The sequence below is a fragment of the Hibiscus syriacus genome, unplaced genomic scaffold, assembly GCF_006381635.1.
Source record: "Hibiscus syriacus cultivar Baekdansim isolate YM2019G1 unplaced genomic scaffold, ASM638163v2 tig00110637_pilon, whole genome shotgun sequence".
NCBI classification, from domain to species: domain Eukaryota; kingdom Viridiplantae; phylum Streptophyta; class Magnoliopsida; order Malvales; family Malvaceae; genus Hibiscus; species Hibiscus syriacus.
The window spans coordinates 3472955-3489646 of NW_024062808.1; the positions used below are offsets into that span (position 1 = coordinate 3472955).

The window sequence follows — 16692 nt, forward strand, 5'->3', positions numbered from 1 at the left end:
AGGGAAACTTGGGCTATGATTTTTGGGAAAGGAATAAGCAAAAGAAGCTTGAAAAGAAACTTCTTAATGAAGACGATCATGCAATTCATCTTTTAATTCAAATGATGGTTCTATGTTTTATATCAACCAAATCAGAGAACTCAAGAACACTTCCAGAAGATGCTATTACACCTTCCTCTTCCAATTCAATAACTGGTTCTGTGGTTCATACCAAACCAGATCAGATAACTCAAAGAATACTTCCAGAAGATGCTATTGAGTCTCCTTATTTCTACTATGAGCAAATTCATCTTTCAAATTTAATGATTGGTTCTGTGGTTTCATATCAAACCAGATCAGATAACTCAAAGAACACTTCCAGAAGATGCTATGAGCACATTCCTCTTCAAATTCAATACCTGGTTTACCAAACAAGATCATAACTCAAAGACATTTCCAGAAGATGCTATTAACACATTCATCTTTCAAATTTAATGATTGGTTCTATGGTTTCATATCAAACCAGATCAGATAACTCAAATAACACTTCCAGAAGATGCTATGAGCACATTCCTTTTGTTCCAGTTAATGTTTGGACTGGGATATCACAGTACTTATTCGATGTAGAGCCAGAATTTGTAGATTCGAAGCATTTTCATGCTACATACTGAAAAGACTATATTCATGATTCTGCCAATTGAGAACAGATTTTCTCTTATTCTGCTTCCCCATGTGCTGATGCTTTCCATTGACAAAGAAATGATGGCCTTCCTGGATCCAAGAACAAAGTTGAACTGTTTATAAACATGTACAGGAAGTGCCAAATTGACAAAAAGGATCTGTAAGGATCTTGAAGCTTATGACAATGAGCCACATTCGAGTGTTCAGAAGTATGTTCTTGATGAGTGCTGAAAATGGAATCTAGTATGGGTTGGAAGGAATCAAGTTGCTCTACTGAACCTGATGAGGTGGAAATGCTTCTAGGTTTCTCTAAAACCATACACATAATCTATAAAGACATGTTCCATGGTGGTATCAATGTCCTGTCTCTTTTCTCTGGATCAATGATGCAGAAGTTGCCTTTTACTGTCTTGGCATACTTTGAAAGCAGATGTGCAAGAACTGAATGATGATCGATTGGAGCAATTGATGAGTAGATTTGTCGAATTCAACCTTGTTGTCGGTTGTATCTAGCATAACAACCTTATTGTTCATGGCTTTAAGATGGTGATGATTTGCTTACTTTGTATTCCATGTATTTAAAAGTATTAACATAAAGTGATATTCAGAAATCTTAACTTATTTCAAAATTATGTTAATTCATAGAAGAATAAATTGAATTTCGAAAATAAATTGAATCTCAAATAAATTGAACTTGAAATAGATAGAATTGTATTCAAAGTTATGGCAAGCATAAGAATGATAAAAATTCAAATGTCTCAACAAATTATTAGCATAAGTATTTCTAAATTAATCAGTTGACACAATTTAGAGAAATGATGTAAGCTTTTCTGGAAGATCTCAAACGTTGTCAAATGCTTGTAGATGTGAAGTTTCTCCCAAACTTCAAAATCTTAAGAGGGTTCAATTGCCAGATGCCTAATATCAACCTGCATTTGAGTCGCCTTTTCAGGTTTTCCACTCAAATCCTTCCTTTGGTTACAAGATACCCTTTGCGGGTTTTCACCTTGACCCCCATTTTTCTTCTTTTTTCTTTTTTCTTTTTCTCTCTTTTTTTTTTCTTTTTTTTTCTCTTCAAGCATAATATTTCTTGATAGAATCTGAGTTTATTGGATTTCTCAGAATTTTTCCATCCATTTCTGCCAAGATCAACGCTCATCCGGAAAGGCCTTTTTCACAACGTATGATCCTTCCAATTAGGCATCCATTTCCCACGGAAATCTTATGTATGGGCAAAATCTTTTTTAGTACTAGATCACCCTCTTGGAATTCTCTTGGATGTCTTTTTGTCAGAGACTTCATCATCCGTCTCTGATACATCGTCCATGGAAAATAGCTTTCAATCTTTCTCCTCACAAGGTTCAATTGATCAACTCTAGCTTGGATCCATTCAGATTCATCCAATTTTGTTTCTCTCAATATTCGAAGCGATGGAATCTCAACTTCAATTGGTAAGACTGCTTCCATCCCGTAGACTAAAGAAAACGTGTTGCCCCAATAGATGTTCGAACAGTAGTTCGTATGCATATAAAGCAAAGGTAACTTCTCGTGCCAATCTTTGTAAGTTTCAGTGGTCTTTGTAATGATTCTCTGATGTTTCTTATTTGCTGCTTCAACTGCCCCATTCATCTTTGGACGATATGCCACTGAGTTTGCATGTTTGATCTTAAACTGTGCACAAAGTTCGGTCATCATTTTATTGTTCAGGTTCAGAGCATTATCTGTAATGATCCTTTCTGGTAGGCCATACCGCAAACTATCTCTTTCTTTATGAATTTGCAGACTGTGGACCTCTTAATATTGGTATATGAAGCAGCTTCAACCCATTTGGTAAATAATCAATTGCCACAAGGATGAAGCAATGTCCATTCGATGCTTTTGGTGTGATTGCTCCAATTACATCTATTCCCCACATAGAAAATGGCCAGGGTGTTGTCATTACATGTAAAGGAGATGGGGGTACATGAATCTTGTCTGCATATATCTGGCATTTATGACATTTCCTTGCATAATCAATGCAATCTGTGTACATGGTAGCCCAATAGTATCCATATCTCATTATTTTTCTGGCCATGGAAAGACCATTTGCATGTGTTCCACATATTCCACTGTGTACTTCTTCAATGATGCTTCTAGCTTCCGGTATTTAAACATCTCAATAGCATTTGATCATTGCTTCTTCTATACATAATCTCTCCATCAAGAAAATATCCAGCAGCCATTCTTCTCAAGGTTCTTTTATCAATTTCCGATGCATTTGGTGGATAACTTTGATTTTTGATATATTGCAGATATCATGATACCATGGTTTACCATCTACCTCTTCTTCCACACTATACCATGTGCAGGAATTTCATATACTTGCATTTTGATTGGCATCATATCAACTTTCTTAGTTGCCTGAAACATAGCAGCTAATGTAGCCAGAGCATCTGCCATTTGATTTTCTTCTCGAGGGAGATAATTGAAGGTAACTCTCTCAAATTCTTTCACTAATTCGAGGGTAAAATTTCGATATTCTAACAATTTGGGATCTTTTTTTCCCATTCTCCTCACAATTGATATACCACTAACGATGAATCTCCATATATTTTGAGACATTTGATTTTTCTTTCTATAGCTGCTTTCAATCCCATGACACAAGCTTCATATTCCGCCATGTTATTGGTGCAAAAGACTCCAGTCTACTTGTAAGGGATAATAAATATTTTCTGGAGAAATTAACACTGCCCCGATTCCTCGTCCCAAAGCATTAGATGCTCCGTCAAAGTAAAGCTTCCAAAATGCAGATGCATCATTTGTTCCGACTTCTTCATTCATGGATATGCACAACAAATCTTCATCGGGAAAATTGAAACTCAAAGGTTGATAATCATTTGATACACGACTGGCCAGAAAATCAGCTATGACACTTCCTTTTATCGCTTTTTGGTTGACATATACAATATCAAACTCATATAACACATCTGCCATCTAGCCATTCTGCCTGTCAAAGCTGGTGATTCCATTAAGAATTTCAAAGGATCAAGTTTTGATATCAACCAAGTAGTATGGTATAACATATATTGTCTGAGTCTTCGAGTAGTCCACACTAAGGCACAACATAATTTTTGTATTGGTGGATATCGAATTTCACAATCAGTAAATTTTTTACTCAGATAATAAATAGCTTTTTCTTTCCTTCCAGATTCATCCTGCTGTCCTAGTACACATCCCATCGAATTTTCGAAGACCGTCAAGTAGAGTTAACGGTTTATCAGGCATTGGTGATACTAAATGGGGGCATTGGATAAATATTTCTTAATAATATCCAAAGTTTCTTGACATTCTTCATTCCAGACTTCAGGATTATTCTTTCGAAGTAATTTAAACACTGGATCACATTTGTCAGTTAATTGAGAAATGAACCGAGATATATATTTAATCTTCCCAAAAGCCTCGAACTTATTTTTTGTATTGGTGGTGGAAGATCTTGAATTGCTTTTACTTTATCTGGATCAATCTCAATTCCTTTTTGCTGACCACAAATCCCAAAAGTTTTCCAGAAGTTACCCCGAAGTGCATTTTGCGGGGTTGAGCTTTAATTGATATTTTCCTCAATCTTTGGAAAAGCTTTCTCAGATTTTGAATATGTTCTTCTTCAGTTCGGATTTGGCAATCATGTCATCTACATACTCAATCTCTTTGTGCATCATGTCATGAAACAAAGTTACCATGGCTCTTTGATACGTTGCCCCTGCATTTTTCAATCCAAATGGCATCACTTTATAACAGAATGTGCCCCACATGGTTACAAATTTGTTTTTTCCATGTCTTCAGGATTCATTTTTATCTAATTATATCCTGAAAAGCCATCCATAAATGAAAACCATGCGTGTCCTGCAGTATTATCTACCAATGTGTCTATGTGGGGTAATGGAAGCTATCTTTCGGACTAGCTTTGTTGAGATCTCTGTAATCCACACACATTCGAACTTTCCCATTTTTCTTGGTACGGGAACAATGTTGGCTACCCATTCTGGGTATTTAGCTGCCTTAGGAAACCTGCATTGATCTGTTTCATCACTTCCTCTTTGATCTGCAACAACATTTCTGGCCTCATTCGTCTGAGCTTTTGTTGGACCGGTTTTATATTCTGGATTGATTGTAAGCTTGTGTATCACTATATCTGTGCTTAAACCAGGCATATCTTGATAAGACTAGGCAAAGATATCTTTGAACTCTTGAACGAGATTTATCAATTCTTGTTTTATCTGGATTGTCAGAGTAGTACCAATTTTCCCTCTTTCATTTCTTTATCTGTTCCCAAATTCACATTCTCAATCTCTTCTTTATGGGGTAGAATTTGTTTGTCTTCTTTTTATACCAATCTTAATAGTTCAGTAGGCACATCACATTCCAGTTCATCCTCACACCCATTGATTTCTTCCAGACATATGGGTTGCTCTAAATTAATCTCTTGATTAAATTTAGGATAAACATGCTATTAACATGGTGACACCTGCAAATTTAAGTCGGACATATTTCCGAAAGAATATAGTAAATTCATGAAATAAATAAATGTAAAAATGTAAGAAAATGTAAAGAATGATTGCCATCTGAAAATTTTAAAGAAAATTTCTTATATTTAACATAATTTCCTTTACAAGACAAGTTTTCATATTTTTGAGCTAAACATAGAGATTAGTTCTGATATTACTCTGCTTTAATATTAAAAACTATAGGAAGAATCTTCAGTGGTCCAATTGTTGAGTGTTTCTCCAGGAAAACATGGGCGAATCCTATCCAAGTATTTGCTAGTCTTGTTGTCATTCATGATCATGTTGATAAATAATCCATTCATAGCTTCTTCAACTATGTTCCATTCATAGCTTCTTCAACTATGTTTTGATCTTTCGTCAACTTTTCTTCTTTAAAGACTTCAACAAGCTGCTGTTCTACATTAATTGTTCCCCCTGATCTGAATGTGGTCTTCAACTGTGGGAAAAAGTGTTCCCAAAGGATTTCTTTCCCTTTCAACCTTGCCTTTCTGTCTTCACATCTTCTTTTCATCTCTTTGTTCTTTTGCTGAAAATTGGGCTTAAATCCAAGCCCAAAACGATCTTTCTTCATCTGTATATTTATAGGAACCGAAATCCCTTGAAGACTCTTTCCTAAACCTTTCCCAGCTTTAGCTCCGATACCTAAAGTTTGTCGTACCGTCATCTTGCAATCAGATAATCTGGGATATGGAATTTTTTCCTTCTGCAATAAAGGTTGCATTTACAAATCAAGAGCTCGGAAAGAGCATTCAAGAGCATCATCATTGGTTTCGATATATGGAACATCACTTATTACAGACGCAATGATTTCTTCTTCATCCGACGCATATTAGTTTCCATCAACAACAAATTTCAATTTCTGATGTAATGAAGAAGGAACGGCTCCTGCTGAATGAATCCATGGCCTCCCTAATAAACAATTATATAGGGTGGATGTCCATCACACAAAGTCAATATTGTACACGACTGGTCCAATTAACAACGGTATTTCCATTTTCCCGAGCACCTCTTTTTGAGTACCATCAAAGGCTCGCACTACATTCTGATAGCTCTTCATGTGTGATTGATCCAGAGCATTCTTTGAAGTGTGACTAGAGGCATCAATTGAGAGCGGATCCATTTCAATCAATACTCCTGGCAACACATGACCATGACAATGTGTCGTGATATTCAAAGCTTTTACCGACCCCATTCCGCCTTCAGGTATTTCATCCGTGAACGTTATGTAATTGTCAGCGGCTATATGTCCCACAATTCTGTCAAGTTTATTGAGGGATATATCTCAGGGATAAATGTTGATTGAATTTTCATCAAAGCATTTCTATGTGCTTCTGAATTCATCAATAGATCAAGAATAGAAATTCTCGCTTGTTGTTTGTGTAGTTGTTCAACCACACTATACTCACTATGTTTCAGGAATTTCAAAAATTCTTGGGCTTGTTTTTCTGTCACAGGCTCATTGAATGCTGGAGGGGATTCATCATCAAATACCTTCTGAGGTATTGCCATGACTTTTCCTTTTGCTTTCACTTGTTCTGAAGCATTGGATGTTTCAGGAGAGTAACATCTCCCACTTCTTGTAAAGAAACCGACTTCGCTCACTGCTTCAGACGTCGATGTTTATCCAAACTCTGTATTTTCTCTTCTATTTTTCTAGAGAAACAGATCCTCCTACCATTGAAACATTGGTAGTATAATTCCAAGGTACCCTGCGGGTATCTTTGTATGGAAATGGTAGAGGAGTGGTGATAACTACTTTCGGCTTTATTGGTGCAGGAATCACCGTAGATGATTTCACATTAATGATCACAGGATCATTTATTCTTTGACTAGGTTTAGAATCCTCTGATGAGCAAACATCATCTTCTTTTTTCCCTGGTTCTCTTCGAAAGAATTCTATTTCTCTGTTCATCAATTTTTGCACCAAATCCCTAAACTCAGGACATAGTTGAATTTTATTCCCCCTTCTCTTGATGATATTCACAATTCTTGCCTTCATTCTGCTTTGGCCTGAATTGTTGTGGAATTATACCGGCTAAAGAGAGTGTTGGAATACCCAAACAAAAGGAGATTTAATTTCAGAAATGTCAGTTTTTACTTTCTTTCTGTTCTCTTCCTGAATTGCATTCACGTTTTTATCTCCATGATTTGGCAATGGATTTGATGCAGATGGTGTATGAATTCCAACTTTCCAGTGTTGATCAAATTTTGAACCACCCTTTTGAATGCCAAACAGTTTTTCAATAGAATGACCCGTATTCCTTCATGGTAAACACAGTGTGCCTTTGATCATACCAAGGAGGGAATGGTGGTTGCATGGGAACCAAAGGATAGGGCCGTATGACATCTGCTTTTAACAGTGAATCATAGATCTCAGCATATGGTACTGGTAAAGGTGTAAAAGACAACTTTTCATTTTCTTTCGAGATCCTCTGGTCTCTGCTCGATTAGTGTTTGTTTTCCTCTTTCTTAACCTTTGGCTGGGTTATTGTAACACTTTTCGATGAATCCTTGATGTAAGAATTTGCATTGTTGACTTCATTCTCTTTTTTCCGGTACATAGGTCTTTTGGAACTATACCCCTCATTTGATTCAATTTTGCCACTTTTCAAGACATTTTCAATGAGTTCTCCAGAAATGACCAAATCTGCAAAATTTCTGGTTGCATTCCCCATTAGATGATTTAAATAAGGAACTTTCAATGTATGGACAAATATTCTGTGGCCTCTTTTCTGACAAAGGTGGTTGAACTTGGGCTGCTGTGTCACGCCATCTCTGGGCATACTGTCTGAATGTTTCATTATTCTTTTTCTCCAAATTTTAGGAGTCCATCTATCAGGGACCATGTCTGTTACGTGGCGTACTGCTCTAAGAATGCTTTAGCCAGATCTTTCCAGGATCTAATGTTGGCTTTGGTCAATTGAGTATACCATTTTAAGGCTGGTCCTGTCAAACTATCCTGAAAGCAGTGAATTAACAATTTCTCGTCTTTCACATAACCTGCCATTCTGCGACAAAACATAGTAATGTGGGATGAAGGGCATGTAACGTCATATTTATCAAATTCGGGAGCTTTGAACTTGATGGGGAGGATTAGGTCTGGAACCAAACTCAACTCACTAGCGTCAAACCCATAAAATGATTCAGTTATTTCCACGGATTTCATTCGTTCTTCTAAGCTCTTGATCTGTCTGGTCAGTCTTCTTTACTTTTTCTTTCTCATTTAGCTCATTCAAATCTGGGATTAAATGCTCAGTATTAAAATCCCCTATTTTCACATCTGATATAAGTGGATTTTGCTTGAAGATGCAGGATCCACTTGTCTATTTTCATGTGGTTTGGCTTCTTGAAATGCTGATGTCGAGCATTGATTTGTATAGGTAGTACCAGAATGATAAATTGGTTCTGGTGGAAAACCTAGAGGATACATAGGTTCTTGGTCGAAAGATACATGATTTTCATGCATTTTTCCAATGATAGCCTGTCTTTTAAACATGTCCTCTATTTTCTGCATCATGCTGTCTTGTGAATTTGCAATACTGTCTTCAATTTTTTCCAGCTTCATTCTCATTTCTGCTTGTTCTTTATTATGCTGTTCCTCAATACGTTGTATTTTATCCTCCATAATTCTCTTAGTAGCTTGTCTAGTACCGTAGTGATGTTGTATTTCTCTTTTGGCCAGAATAACTGCGATTGAAAATCTTTTAATATTATTTTTTCAAATTTTAATTATGAATTTTATCTTAATAATAAAAAAAATATTCATAAAGAAAATCATGAAATGAATAATGAATGTATGCAAAATGCATGTATGCAAAAAGGTATTGATCCCAAAAAGTTAACTGTCATAGAACAACTTTCATCGGCATACAAAAGTTTCTTTATAATAGTTCATAACTACAGATAAGGCGTAGCTTTCCTATTAAGCTCTATAATTTCTTTCATTAACCATGACACCTTCTTTCCGCACTTAGAAACTGGATCAACGTGATGCTCAATTATTTTGGCTTCAACAGCTAGTTCCCCAACATATCTAGCAACTTCGCTCATTTGTACCATGGCCTCGAACACCCATATTACTTCTTTCTTCACTTCTTTCAACATAGAAATCAGTTGACTTTTGCCATTGTTCATTCGTTCCTTCAAGAGTTTGCTCTAACTCAGTGATTCTGACTTGACAATTGCAGAATTTTTCAAGATCTCTAATGCGTCTTCGCAGTGAAGCACTTTCCTTATTACTTTCTTTGAGATCATTAGGTCCTAGACAAACCTTTTCTTGAAATAATGATTCTTCAAGTTGCAAAATGTAAGCGTTAAACTCTGAGTTTTTGTTTCTAGACTGATCCAGATCTTCTTCAAGTTTTGTTCGTGCTTCTTGCGTTCTTTGATTAATCTCTGTTTGAACATTCTTGTTTCTGCATCTTTGCATCCAATTGCTAGCCACTTCTTGCTCTACCTCAATTTTGGGGTTGAAAATCTTTCTTTCCAACTCCCATTTTTCTTTTCAATTTGAACTCTTTAATCTTTTGGCCCCTGACTTCAAGTTCAGCATCAGCTGGTTCATTTCAGATTCAAATCCTTGAACATGATATTTTTCTCACCTTCAAATTTATCAAAGATGTCATTCTTCATTTCTTCTAAATCTTTGGCTCGATCCCTTTCTCTTTGCATTTCATTCATGATCTCGCGTGTTCAGCCTTGTGTTTATAATTCGCTCTTCTGTCGACCTCAAAATCTTCCATTTTTGCTTTCTTTCTCAAGGCTTTTGAGTAGACGGCTATTTTTTTCCTTTCAGATCTTCAACTCGACTTTTCTCGATGTTCAACTCTTTGGTCATCTGTACCATTGATTGGCTTGGTCCTGATGCTTTCCAGGATTTATATAACTCTTGGTAATTTTTCTTTAATGTTTTAAATTCACCATCAATTTTTTCTTTGTTTTCTCTCAACATTGCACATTGTGATGAATGAAAGTCAATATCAACACCCAATATAGCTTTATCTCGTCTCATTGCTCTAATTCTCTTGACCAGCCTTCTTTTTCTTCTTCAAACTCAACTCTCAGGATTTTAATCTCTGATGGAACCACCTTAATGCGATCTTCCATAGAGATATCCTCATTTTGATCTGGTAGAGGAATATTTTCATTTTTCCTGCCATATCTCCATTCCTCATAATCAGGAGTTAGCATTTCTTTTGCTGCTTTAGCTCGGATACAAAAAGTTGTTTTCCAAGCTGTAACGGCTTCCATGATATTTCTTTTATAATTTTTGCCGTGGAATGCGAACTCAGATGAATGTAATCCAGCGGTGACAGGTACAAATTGACGACCTTCATACTGTCTTATGACCAGAAGTGGTGCATATCCAATTCCTCCCCATAATCCGAGCAGCATTATCCAATTGTAATCACCACATTTGTAAAAGATTCCCTTTGGATTTGCCACGGGGCTCGCCAAACAACTCATTACTTTGCAGATTTCGAAAAGCATTAATCCATATCTTTCTTAATTTCTTTCGGCCATTCTGCTCCATAAATTCTTTTAATGGTGAGTAATCCGTGTTAAAGCGTCGGTATGAAACCTTTTCTGTCTCCAGAAATGGCTACGGACCCAAACATATAACAACTGGGTACACCCTGAGAATCGTCCACCTCCTAGCTTTCTACAAGCATTTAACGATCTGAAGGTCTCTGCTAGAATTGCAGAAGCAGGATTAATTTTTTTCGGTAACTGTTCAAACAAATCTACCACTGCAGCTTCAACATATCCCAATACTTTTGGGAAGATGACCATACCATACATACCCAGAGAAAATAGATCGAATCGTACTTTAGTGTCTGGATGACTCTGAATAAGTTATTAATATTGGTCCAAGCAATGCCTTCGCTTTCGCCTTTTGTTTGTACGGATGCCACCCATTCTTCTCGTACCCCGGCAATCTTTGCTAATTTAACTCGAAAGGGTTGAGTTTTAATTGACTTTGAATAGATTCGATTCTCCAAAGCCCCTTCGATATGTAGCAAAGTTGTGTACTCTTCAATAGTAGGGACCAAGTCCTCCTTATTGAGAGTGAAGCAATTGTACCCTGGATTCCAGAATTGAATTAGGGCTCTGAGTAATTCATCATCAGCTTCGACATAGAGCAAATATGGGATGTCTCCGTAAGTCTGATAAAACTGCAATTTTTTGTTTGAATCCCAACTTTCCCAAATGCTTCGCAAATCTTGCATATCATTTCTTTTTAGCGAAACTGGAGCATAACTGGCCAAGTCAGATATATAATCATCCTGCAAACTGTCTCCTTCTTGTCTTTGTAAGTCCTCAGCCCACTGTCTTACTTCTGAGTTTAGAATTATTTTTTTGAACACTTTTTATCCATGGATGAAGGCTTTCCAATGAGACAATTAACACGAGGATCAATTCCTTTTATCCTGTATGATGCTATGCAACAGAAAAGATAAAGAACACACAAAAGAAATGAATTAGTTTACATAATAAAGAAATTTAATAATAACATTTACCTAAATATTATTATTTAAACATGCTTTTTCATAATTTAAATAATTTAAATATACATGTAATTTAATCAGTAAAAAATAAATTAACAGGAAATTAGAATTCATTTCTCCTGTGTGTACACCTATTTTGGACAAAATTTCGGCATGACTTCAGATCGGAAGAGTTTCTAGGGTTTATTATGTAAGGTTTCAGATCTAAGAATAAAGGTACCCGAATTGTCCTTGTTAGTGCCCCCTTGGGTTGCTAACCCTCAATCCTAGTCCATCACAGACTAAAATGGATCGAGTTCAATTCGAGGGGATACATTTCTCTATGCCTGACACGGAGAATAAATTCTCACGAAGACATAGAGCATATGAACCCCGAAAGTTACTTGCTAGGTCTGACACGGAGAATAAATTTTCACGAAGACGTCGCTTTCACTCCCACTTAAAAAGGATAACTCAATTATAGAGCTTTATGTTATGCAATGCAAGTGTTGTGTGTGAGGAGAAATGTTCAAACCTCTGACAGAAAAATAAATAATGAAATAAAATACTTGCAAATAAAAATGAAATATTATAAAAATATACATACTGAAAAATAATATATATAACAAATTTGAAAAGAAAAATCATAAATTAAATATATAAATTTTAATTTATAATTAATAGAGACAATTTGTAATTGATTTTAAAAGTTTGACCGGTCCCCAGCAGAGTCGCCAAGCTGTCGTAACCGGTTTTCGCCCAGGCACGAAATATTCATTTGGCGGAAAAATTGATGTGAATAAATGGTTTTTGAAAATAATTTGAGAGTCGCCATCGGCCTTTTGGGTTAGGTAGGTCGAATACCTAAAAATTATTTTTTAAAAGAGTTTTAAGAAAACATTAATTAAAAAATGAACTGATCTGCATTTATAACCAAAAATTCGTTCTTTTTAATAATAAAAAGGGATTCGTGGTCGGTTACGTTTAGGGAAGGATTAGCACCCCTACAACGCCCAAAATTGGTACTTTTTAATTATAAATTGTCTCTATTAAAAAATTTCAAAATATATTTAATTTATAATCCTATTATTTCGAAATTATACAAAAAATATTTATTTATTTAAAAATATCGGAAAAGTACTTCTAGGTGCCTTAAGACAGTTCTTTTCTTTGATATTAATAAATATTAATTTTCATAAAATTAAATAATATTTTTTATAATATTTAATTTTAAAATACCAGAATAGGACATCCAGTTGTATTAAGACGCCCTTTTCTTCGATATGAAAAATAAATGTTAAATAATTTATTTAAAATAATATTTATTTATTATATATATATTTATGACTACATAAAAATATTTAAATATATAAACAAGTAAATTAAAATAATAAAAATACAATTAGAACTATATATTTAAAAGCAATAAAAAAATAAAAATACTTAAAATTATTGACTAAATTATATTAAATTAAAATTAAAAACCTAATTCAATAGTAATCAAAATTATAGGGATTAAACATGCTATTTTCTTATTTATTAATTTAGTGACTAAAATAAAATTATATAAAATTCAGATATTAGAATAAAATAAATTAAAACATACTATTCAGATTAAGATATTAATTATTAAATTATAGGACTAAATATGTATTTATATAAATATATTATTTAATACAAAGGACTAAAATAAATAAAATTAAATTAAGAACCGAATTAAAAGGATTATAAACTCGATTTAGTGACTAAAATGTACAGTTATAATGGTTGCGGACGGGATTTAACAATTAAAATTTGCACAAATAGTCCTTCCCGAAACGACGTCGTTCGGGAAGGCCTATTTAGGTCTGAAACGGCTGGCCCGAAGGGCCAGCCTTCATTTCTCATTTTCTCCTCTCTCTCTCTCTCTGAGAGAGAATTTTCTCTCTCCTTCTCTCTAAACAGAGAGAAGCCACCGGCCGGCAGCCGCTCGCCGGTGTTGATCCCGCCGCCGGCCACCGCCTTCGGTGGCCGGAATAATTTTTTTTACATTAAAACATAGATCGGACCGTCCTAATGACGGTTCCGATGGTCTTTTCTTCTAAACGGCCCCCGATCGGAATAGATCTAAAAATACCTTCGGTTTTCGAAGGTTTTGGTGACGTCTAAGCCGGTGGTGACTCCGATCAAGGCGGTGGCTTTCACGGTAAGTCTCTCTTCTTCTTCCTCCTTGCTGTGTTTGTGGGGTTTTCTTTGTTTTTGTTCTCCGTTCTTCTCTTTTTTTTTCTGTTGGCTATCTCTCCTTTTTTCTTCTTTGCAGGTTAGGTGATGGCTTTATAGCCATCACCGGCGCTTATCTCGGACCGGTCCGAAAGGTGGAGTTCGGTGAGTCACCGAGCTATGTGGTGACTCACCCCATAGAGCTTGCGACGTGGGCGGCGGGTGTTGAAGCAGCAAAGCTTCTGGATTCTTCAGCGAGGCGGCGGCGTCGTGGCTGAAGTGGATTCGAGCATCTGGCAACTGACCGTCGACGTGGGGCGGCTGGAGGCAGAGGCGGCTGCGGCGCTAGGGTTAGAAACCCTAGCTGAAACCCTAATGTTTAGGGTTTCAATTTGGTTTGGGCCGGTGATTGGGCCTTTGATTTTTGGGCTTGTATTTATTATTATTTTATATTTAATATATTAATAATAATAATAATAATAATAATATTTATAATAATAATAATAATAGTAATAATAATAATAAATAAATCAAAATGGGTAAAAAAAATTAGTATCTTCAACCATCAGATGAAACTATTCTTCGAGTTAATCGCATTCAGACTGCTCTAGTTCTTGGAGGCCGTGTGCCTTCTTCTGTTCCTCCCGGTTTGTTAATTTCTGGAACAAGAAGTTTTGCACCCTTGCAAGGGGATACAGTGAAGGTTGTAGCATCCATTCTTACGCCACCTCTATGTGGATCACCACTTTCTTTGAAATTTAGAGTTTCTGTTCTACTACATGGTCTACCAGGTGCAGTGGATGCTTTTCTTATCTCTTGTTACTTCTAAAGTGTGCTACTTCCTTAGTTGATGGATATAATTTAATGGAAAATGAAATCTTTGATTGATGACTCAACTTAGTGGTCCTTCTGTTCAGCACACTTATGCTTACCAAACTTGTTACTAGTTTTCATTATGCGATTCCCAGGGACAGCAATAAATTGTTATGCTGCTTGGTCACCGAGGGGAGGACTGATTCTAGTTTATCTATGCTTGTTTACATATTGGTTAGCTGTGTCCTATTATATATTTATTGCAGGGTGTGGGAAGAGGAGCGTTGTTAGATATGTTGCTAAGCGACTGGGTCTACACGTAATTGAGTATAGTTGCCAGGACCTGACAGCATCTTCTGAAAAGAAGACCTCTGCTGCTCTCTGAAGCTTTCAACAGTTCACAAAGGTGAAGCAGCTGACTTACTGAATATATCTTCAGTTGCCAACACTTGTTCCGATTTTATTAACCTATACCTTCGCCCTTTGCATCATAGTTATCCTGCTTCCCATAGCTGAACTTTTTTCAATTTTTTTGAAAGTTCAATTGTTGCTTCTTTTGATAGAGATTGTATGTTAAGAGTGTCTAATATTGCATCAATATATGTGTGTTTGTCTGATAAGTGCTTTATTTGGTTAATATTATTAACTAAGTAGTGTTACCTCCTTTTATAGTGTTAATTTGGGTTGTTTTTATTCGAATCTATGCATGACTCTATTTTTCAGGAAATAACAATTAAAAGGCGAATTAAACAGATTTTTCTATTTATTTGGGAAAAGTCGGCGCCAATCAGATTCAAATTTCGATCCAAGCACAAACTCTGATGAACTATTCCAAGTAGCAAGATCAAAGGAGAAAAGCAAGGTGATCCACAATTCTTTAGGAATTTAAAAGTTGTAATTGAATTAAAACATTTGAGATTTTATTTATTTTATTAGGAATTTTATTTTGCATAGAATTTTAGTTTACTATTGCTAGAATTTTTAATATTTATTAATTAGAAATTTTTAATTTGTTAGGAATTAAGAGTTTGAATATTTTAAGAGTTAGTATTTTATTTTTATTAGGTTAACTCAAGACTATAAATACTCCTAGGGGTGAAGCTTGAGAGATGTATAAGTTTAGAATTCAATATAGAACTGGTTCTCGATTTTCTTTTGTTTTAGGTTTTCAGTTTAATAAAAATGTTTTTCTTCTTCATCTTCTTTCTTTCTACACGCCAAGCATGATCTCTACCATGATTGGCTAAATTTTTCTTTAGCTGATAGCTAAGCGAAGACTCGATCAATTCTCGTGAGAATTGCAAAAGCGCTTCTTATCTTCAGATTTCTTTCTTGATTTTCGACAAACAAGAGGAGGCAGTAGGCCTTCCTTCAGACATCTTAACATCTTCAATCCAAAGAATGCACATTGGTTTGATCGAAGTTTTGATATATAGTTGGGGATGAGAATCGACTTGTAGCAAATTCAATTCGCTAAGAATAAACTTAACGGCAGTTCATTAATGGAAATCAAGATTGGATTCAATTCTCATCGAGACACTATAATCTGAGCACAAGTTTTTCTAGTTCCAAACCAACATTGGCGTTAATATCTATAGTTGATATTAATCCAAACAAGGGCTAATTTTCAAGGATTGACTTTGAAAATCAGTTCATAAGAGAAAAGAGCAAGTTATAAGGGTGGAGCCTTGTAGATTGTAACCGACAAGTATCTTAAGTAAAATCTATTTCAATGATCGAGACGGATTGAGGCGAAGCGAAGCTAGAGGTTATCTCTCATCTTTATTATTTCTTTACAATTTACTTCTTCTATTTTTTTTATTATTGATTTGACTTTAATTTAATTTATTTTATTTAGTTTACTTTATTATTCGAAACCCAATCTTTTTAATTTCATTGTCTACAGATTTCTTGGTTAAAGATCAATTCAGATTGATATTAGAAATTTTTGAAACCCTATGGACCAACACCCTTTTTCTCTATATTACGTT

General features: G+C 35.3%; 1 pseudogene; it reads left to right on the top strand.

The window, feature by feature from the left end:
- LOC120136876 overlaps nt 1-16692 on the top strand; it is a 38914-nt pseudogene that overhangs the window by 7519 nt on the left and 14703 nt on the right.